Raw genomic sequence first — 6,898 nt, forward strand, 5'->3', positions numbered from 1 at the left:
AATCATGTTACTACTGAGAACCAAACCACTACCATACCAAAACCCCGAGAGGCACCCCCTCGTCGGAAGGAGCTAACCCCACTAATCAAAAGGAGGATCTGGGCCGCTCATGACCGTGAGCACGGCTAGTATACCAGTTTTACACTCTACAGAGGTTGCACATCTTTACCTACAAGTCGTGAGCTACGCTAGTTGTTCATCACACTTCCTTAGGTGAGATGACTAGAGACTCACTACGAGGCCGTTACAAAGGACACGTTGGTAAGGTGTAACCGCTAAGGAATCAGGCTCTGCAACGATGGTAACCACCTCGAGGGGTACGCACACCAAGCCTCGTAGCCTGGCCACCATTGAAGCTCACCACCCCCCATGCCCCGTCGGTAAGTTACTCCCGAACCAAAATGACCTAATTAGTAAGCCAAGACCGTCCCATTCCAGTCTTGTGGTAGCGCTATTGTCCCAGGTTGTCGCTCTATGAACCGGTCCTTATGGAGAGTGGCCAGCCAGGCAGTAAGCACCGTGCTGGCCCCCTAAACCATGTTTCTAACAAAACCAATTTTAATGAGAAGTGAGCCACTCAAGCCACACAGAGGGCCACTCTCAGAGTTAAGTTGCATATACCATTAATCAAATTAATTAAAAAGGACCATTATGTGTTATAGCGCGGCACCTAGCACAACTAACCAAAATGCAATCCAAAGGTATATATAAAGGATATAAAGTGGCTAGGAAAGTCCTTATAGGCATACAGTATTAAAATGCAGTATGAAAGTGTATTTAAAAGTGATAGGTTGTTCATGTTATACTTGCCTTCCTCGTACTGCTCCTGCTGCTGCTCAAACTGGTCGTAAGTCGGCTGCTCCGGGTACTGGTACTGGGGCTCCTCAACTGGATCAGCGTCTACTCACGAACACATGGCCAAAACAAGGCACAACAATAAGCATACAAGCAAACACTAACAAAAGCTAAGAAACAGTACATCAGTATATAAAAACAGCACACTAAACTAGTCTAAAACTATTCTACACGTTACAACGATCACGTGGACATAAAGAACGCTTAAAACGGAGCTAGAACGCGAAAACTAGGCCTAAAACAAGTTCTAGGGGCTTATCTGCGAGAAAAACTAAGTTCCAGGGGGTTTTCTATAAAAATCGAGGGCCTAAACATAATTAACCGTTAAATCTAAGGGCTAACAAGCAAAACCGAAGTCTCTGGACTGCGGGCGCTAAAACCAGGAAGATCAGGGGGGTTTTGATAAAAACCGGGGCCTAACTGTAATTATTTTTGAAAGCGCCTGGACTGCGGGTTGAATAGCAGAGAGTCCAGGGACTCTTTAACAAAAGTAACAGGCCGAACCGGTACACGCAATCTTCGGCCGTTAGATCGGGATCTCGTGGTTCAGATCTGATGGGGATTCGATCTAATCAGGGCCGCTTGTTTCAGATCGGGCGGCCAGGGGAATTTGGGTGCGCGGGCGGCGGCGGGACTCCCCGGCGACGTGCTCCCGCGGCCGGGGGCTCACCGGACTTGGCCAATCTTGGCCGTCCGGGGCTCAAATCGAGCGGGCTTTGGCCTGGGATGGAGTACGCGGCATGCGTAATCCACCTGGGCCTCGTGCGCGGGGCGGGGAGGCTTTGGGTGGCGTGTGTGGCACTGGTGGCGGTTCTACGCGGCGGCGCTCGCCGGAGTGAGGCATCCCGGCCTCGGTGTGAGGCTACGGGTTACGGGGTCTAGTGCAACAGGGCAGAGAGGTTGTAGATATGCTCACCGAGCACTGAATTGGCTGAGGACACGGTGCAGCAGAGCTGGCGTCGAGGTCGCGCGGCGGTGCAGAGGCCGTGCTTGCGGACGGGGTCGCCGCGGCGGGGCTCCTGGTTCCTGGATCCGATGGTTCGACTCGTGAAGCTCCTGCGGGGATGTTAGAGGGGTCAGGGGGGCTTCGAAGTCGCCGGCGGCGAGGAAATCGCAGGGGTGGCGGTGCTCACCTGAGACGGGTACGGGTGGAATTCCCGAGCGGGCGGGCTTCGGAGTCACGAGCAGGGAACTCGGTGGCTTCAGGGCGACTATGCGGAGTTAGACCGAGGGCCTTCCGGGGTGGAGCTGTAGCGGGACGGCCGGGCCACGGTGGCGCAGCGCGCTGGGCAAGGCGGAGCGGAGCAAGGCAGCGGCGCTGGTTCAAAACTGGCTAGGAAAGTGGGCTAGGTGCGGCGCAGGTTTGGGGAAGGAGAGAGGTTTAAAGAGGGGAGCCGGGGATCCTGGGCGTGCGTGCCTGGCGTGATCCCAGCGAGAATCGCGGGATTGACATCCGCGCGCGGTGAAGGCGGACGTGCCAACGGCCTGGCAGAAATCCCGGCTCAGGGCGTGGTTTCTAGAAGAGGGGAGAGGCGCTAGGTGCAGCCGGCCAGTGGGCCTCGGGCGCGCGCGCGGGGCGGAGCGGGGCCACGGCCAGCGAGCAACGCGGAGCAGAGGAGTTCAGCGCGGGGGGGGGGGGGAGACGGAGCTGACTGCTGGGCCCGGGCTGTCAGTGGACGCAAGCGCGCGTGGTGAGCGGGGAAAGCGCTAGCAGGTAGGTCTGCGGGTCGGGGCGTTGACATGGAGCTGAGCGTGGCGTGGGAGCGGGGGCGCGGGATGGGCCGCTGCGTGGGCCACGGTGGAGCGGAGGGAAAGAACGGGAGTGGGCCAGGCGAGCGGGAGAGGGAGGGACTGGGCCCGCGCTGGGTTCTTGAGCCGGGTTAGTGTGGGGTTTGGGTTGGGTTTCTAGGTTTGGGGCTATGGGTTTCTTTCCTTCCTATTTCTATTTCTTCTCCTTTTTCTATTTCTAAATCAAACAAAGTTTGAATTCAAATACAGATTTGAATTCAAACCACACTCAAATAATTAAAACTATGCACCAGCATGAATGCAACACCAAAATTTAAACCTATGTTAAAATTTTAATCACTTAAGGAACAAAAATTTTAGATTAAATGCAAGTCTAACACAATAAACCTTAGAAATTAAATAAAGCCAATTAAATTTATTATTAAATGCTGGAATTTAAACTAGGGTGTTACAGACCCTACCCCTTTAAAGAAATCTCATCCCCGAGATTTAGCTGGGCTGGCTAGCAAAGAGATCTGGATATGTCTTCTTCAACTCATCTTCTCGCTCCCAAGTAGCCTCAGCTTCACTGTGGTGACTCCACTGAACTCTGCACATCTTGATGCGCTTGTTTCGAGTAACCCTCTCTGATGTCTCCAGAATCTTCACCGGATGCTCAGTATAAGTCAGATCTTCCTGCATATCTACTCCATCCAGTGGTGCCTGCTCCTCGGGTACTCACAGACACCTCTTCAGCTGAGATATATGGAAGACATCGTGAACTCCTGAGAGGCTGGTGGGCAACTCCAGGCGATAAGCAACTTCGCCTTTCCTCTCTAGCACCTTGAATGGTCCAACATACCGAGGTGCTAACTTCCCTTTGACATTGAATCTGCGGATTCCTCTCATCGGAGACACCTTCAGGTATACATGATCACCAACATTGAAAGTCAGGTCTCTCCGTTTGCCATCTGCATAGCTCTTTTGTCTGCTATGTGCAATCCTCAGATTTTCTCGCACAGCCTGAACCATCTGCTCTGCATCATCTATGATCTCAGGGCCAAAGAGCTGCTTCTCACCAATCTGATCCCAATAGAGAGGAGTCCTGCACTTCCTGCCATACAATGCCTCAAAGGGGGACTTCTTCAGACTGGCCTGATAGCTGTTGTTATATGAGAACTCAGCATAAGACATGCACTTATCCTAACTAGTACCGTACTGAATGGCACAAGCTCTCAGCATATCCTCCAACACTTGGTTGGTTCTCTCTGTCTGCCCATCTGTCTGAGGATGATAAGCCGTACTGAAATGTAGCTTCATATCCAGCGAATCATGGAGCTGCTCCCAAAACCAAGAAGTGAACTGAGACCCTCTGTCGGATATGATCTTCTTGGGCACACCATGTAAGCAGACAATCCGAGAGATGTACAACTCTGCAAGTCTAGCACCGGAGTAAGTAGTGTTCACTGGAATGAAATGAGCAACTTTCGTCAGACGATCCACTACTACCCATATGGAGTTGTACCCTTTCTGAGTACGAGGCAATCCAACAATGAAGTCCATAGTGATTTCCTCCCATTTCCACTCTGGAATCTTCAAGGGCTGTAACAGACCTGCTGGCCTCTGATGCTCAGCCTTGACACGCTGACAGGTGTCACAAATAGCCACGTACTCTGCCACTGAACGCTTCATACCATACCACCAGAAATGTTCCTTTAGATCATAATACATCTTCGTGCTGCCCGGATGAATAGAGTAAGCTGTATCATGGGCCTCACTCAGAATCAACTTCCGGAGATCCTTCACATCTGGCACACAGATCCGGTTCTTGTACCACAAGGTACCCTGATCATCCTCTCTGAAATGAGGAGTCTTGCCCTTCTTGAGCAACTCACGGATCTCCTGCAGCTTCTCATCTTCTTTCTGATGCTGCCTGATCTCTGACTCTAGAGTCGGTACTACCTCAAACGCTGCACTGGAGGTATGATGCAAGAAGCCCAGACTCAACTGCTCGAACTCCTCGCATAACTCTGGAGGCATCTAGAAAACCACGGCCATGTTGACATAGCTTCTCCTGCTCAAAGCATCTGCTACAACATTGGCCTTACCCGGATGATAGTGAATCTCCAGGTCATAATCCTTGACCAACTCTAACCATCTCCTCTGCCGCATGTTCAGCTCATTCTGCGTAAAAATGTACTTGAGGCTCTTGTGATCAGTGTAGATATCACACTGCTGCCCATACAAGTAATGCCTCCAAATCTTCAGAGCATGCACAACTGCGGCTAACTCAAGATCATGAGTGGGATAGTTCAGCTCATGCCGGCGTAGCTGCCGTGAAGCATAAGCTATCACTCTGCCCTCCTGCATCAGAACACACCCAAGACCATCCTTCGAAGCATCACAATATACCGTGAACCTCTTGGTCTGGTCTGGCAGAGTCAGGACTGGCGCCGTAGTCAACCTTTTCTTCAGCTCATCAAAGGCCTTCTGACGCTCATCAGTCCACACGAAAGCCACATTTTTCTCCAGCAAAGAAGTCAAAGGCTTCGCGATCTTGGAGAAATTCTCAATGAACCTCCGATAATATCCTGCTAAGCCCAAGAATGACCTGACTTCCTTTACTGTCTGTGGTGTCTCCCACTCGAGCACATCCTTCACCTTGCTCGAATCAACAGTAATGCCTCCCTGAGAGATAACATGACCGAGGAATGGAACCTCGTCAATCCAGAACTCGCACTTGCTGAACTTGGCATACAACTGATGCTCCCTCAGTCTCTGCAATACGAGTCTCAGATGCTCCTCATGCTCTTCTTCTGTCTTGGAGAAGATCAGAATGTCATCAATGAAGATCACCACGAAGACATCCAGATAGTCCATGAAAACCATGTTCATCAGATGCATGAAGAAAGCCGGGGCATTAGTCAAGCCGAAGGACATGACCGTGTACTCATATAGCCTGTACTTGCATGTGAATGCCATCTTCGGAATATCCCCAGGACGGATCCTCAGCTGAAAATAACCCGAGCGAAGATCAATCTTCGAGAATATACGAGCACCTCGAAGCAAATCAAAGAGATCCTCAATACGGGGCAGTGGATGCTTGTTCTTGATAGTAACTGCATTCAGCTCCTGATAATCAACACACATTCTCTTCGAGCCATCCTTCTTATCTACCAGCAACAATGGAAAAGCCCAAGGAGAGAAGCTGTGACGGATATAGCCCTTGGCTAGCAACTCATCAATAGCTTTCTTGACTTCTTCATGCTCTATAGGTGCCATACGGTAGGGCCGCTTTGCAATAGGAGCTGTGCCAGGCAAGAGATCAATACAAAACTCAATGGCGCGTTCAGGCGGCATACCTGGCAGATCATCCGGAAAGACATCCGGGAATTCAGACACCACGCGAATACCGTCCATGGGTCTAGCCTCCATTTGATGAAGAAATCCCGAGGGCTCTGAAGCACTGGCTGTCACCTCTTGGCCATCAGATGCTGTCAAGTGAACTGACCGCTGAGCACAAACAACTCTGACTCCCCACTTGGCAAGAGTATCCATTCCCAGAATCACATCGATACCCTTGGTGTCTAGCACCCTCAGAGCAGTACTAAACGTTGCCCCCCTTATGGCTATACTGACTCGAGGGCTAACAATATGGGATCTCAACTCCCCTCCTGGTGAAGAGACTAGCAGATACTTCTTTAATGGGGTGGTAAAGAAACTATGCTCCTCAACATATGACTTGGTGATGAATGAATGAGTAGCACCAGTATCGAAAAGCACTGTAGCTGGATGGGAGTTGACCATGAATGTACCAATAACCACGTTAGGAGCCTCGGCCGCTGACTCGGCCGTCACGTGGTTCTATCTGCCCTGAAGTGGCGCCCTGGGCTGAGCTGGGAGCCCCTGCTGTCCCGCCTGCCGTGGAGCCGGTGAAAGGCACTTCTGTGGACAACCTTTGGCATAGTGACCTTTTTGTCTGCACTTGTAGCACTTGCGGTGGTGGTGAATGGTGCTACTTGGTTGACTTCCCTGTGAACTTAACATCGCATCTTGCATTATTTCTGCTGCCTGCTCTTTGGACTCCTTGTGACTGCGTGGCTGAATCACCTTCATAGTGATAGTCAACCCATCAACATAATCATGGAGAGCTTGATTCTCGACCTGTGTATCCCTAGAGCACTTAGGATCCTTTCTCTTCTGGATAGTCTATAGCTCATCGACCGATGGGGAGTCAAGGAAAAGGGAATCATCTGCTAGCTGCTCTTGATAAGACCTCTTTCTCTTTGTACTGGAGAACAACCTCTGATTCCTT

This window comes from Panicum virgatum, chromosome 4K, assembly GCF_016808335.1.
Source record: "Panicum virgatum strain AP13 chromosome 4K, P.virgatum_v5, whole genome shotgun sequence".
Taxonomy (NCBI): Eukaryota; Viridiplantae; Streptophyta; class Magnoliopsida; order Poales; family Poaceae; genus Panicum; species Panicum virgatum.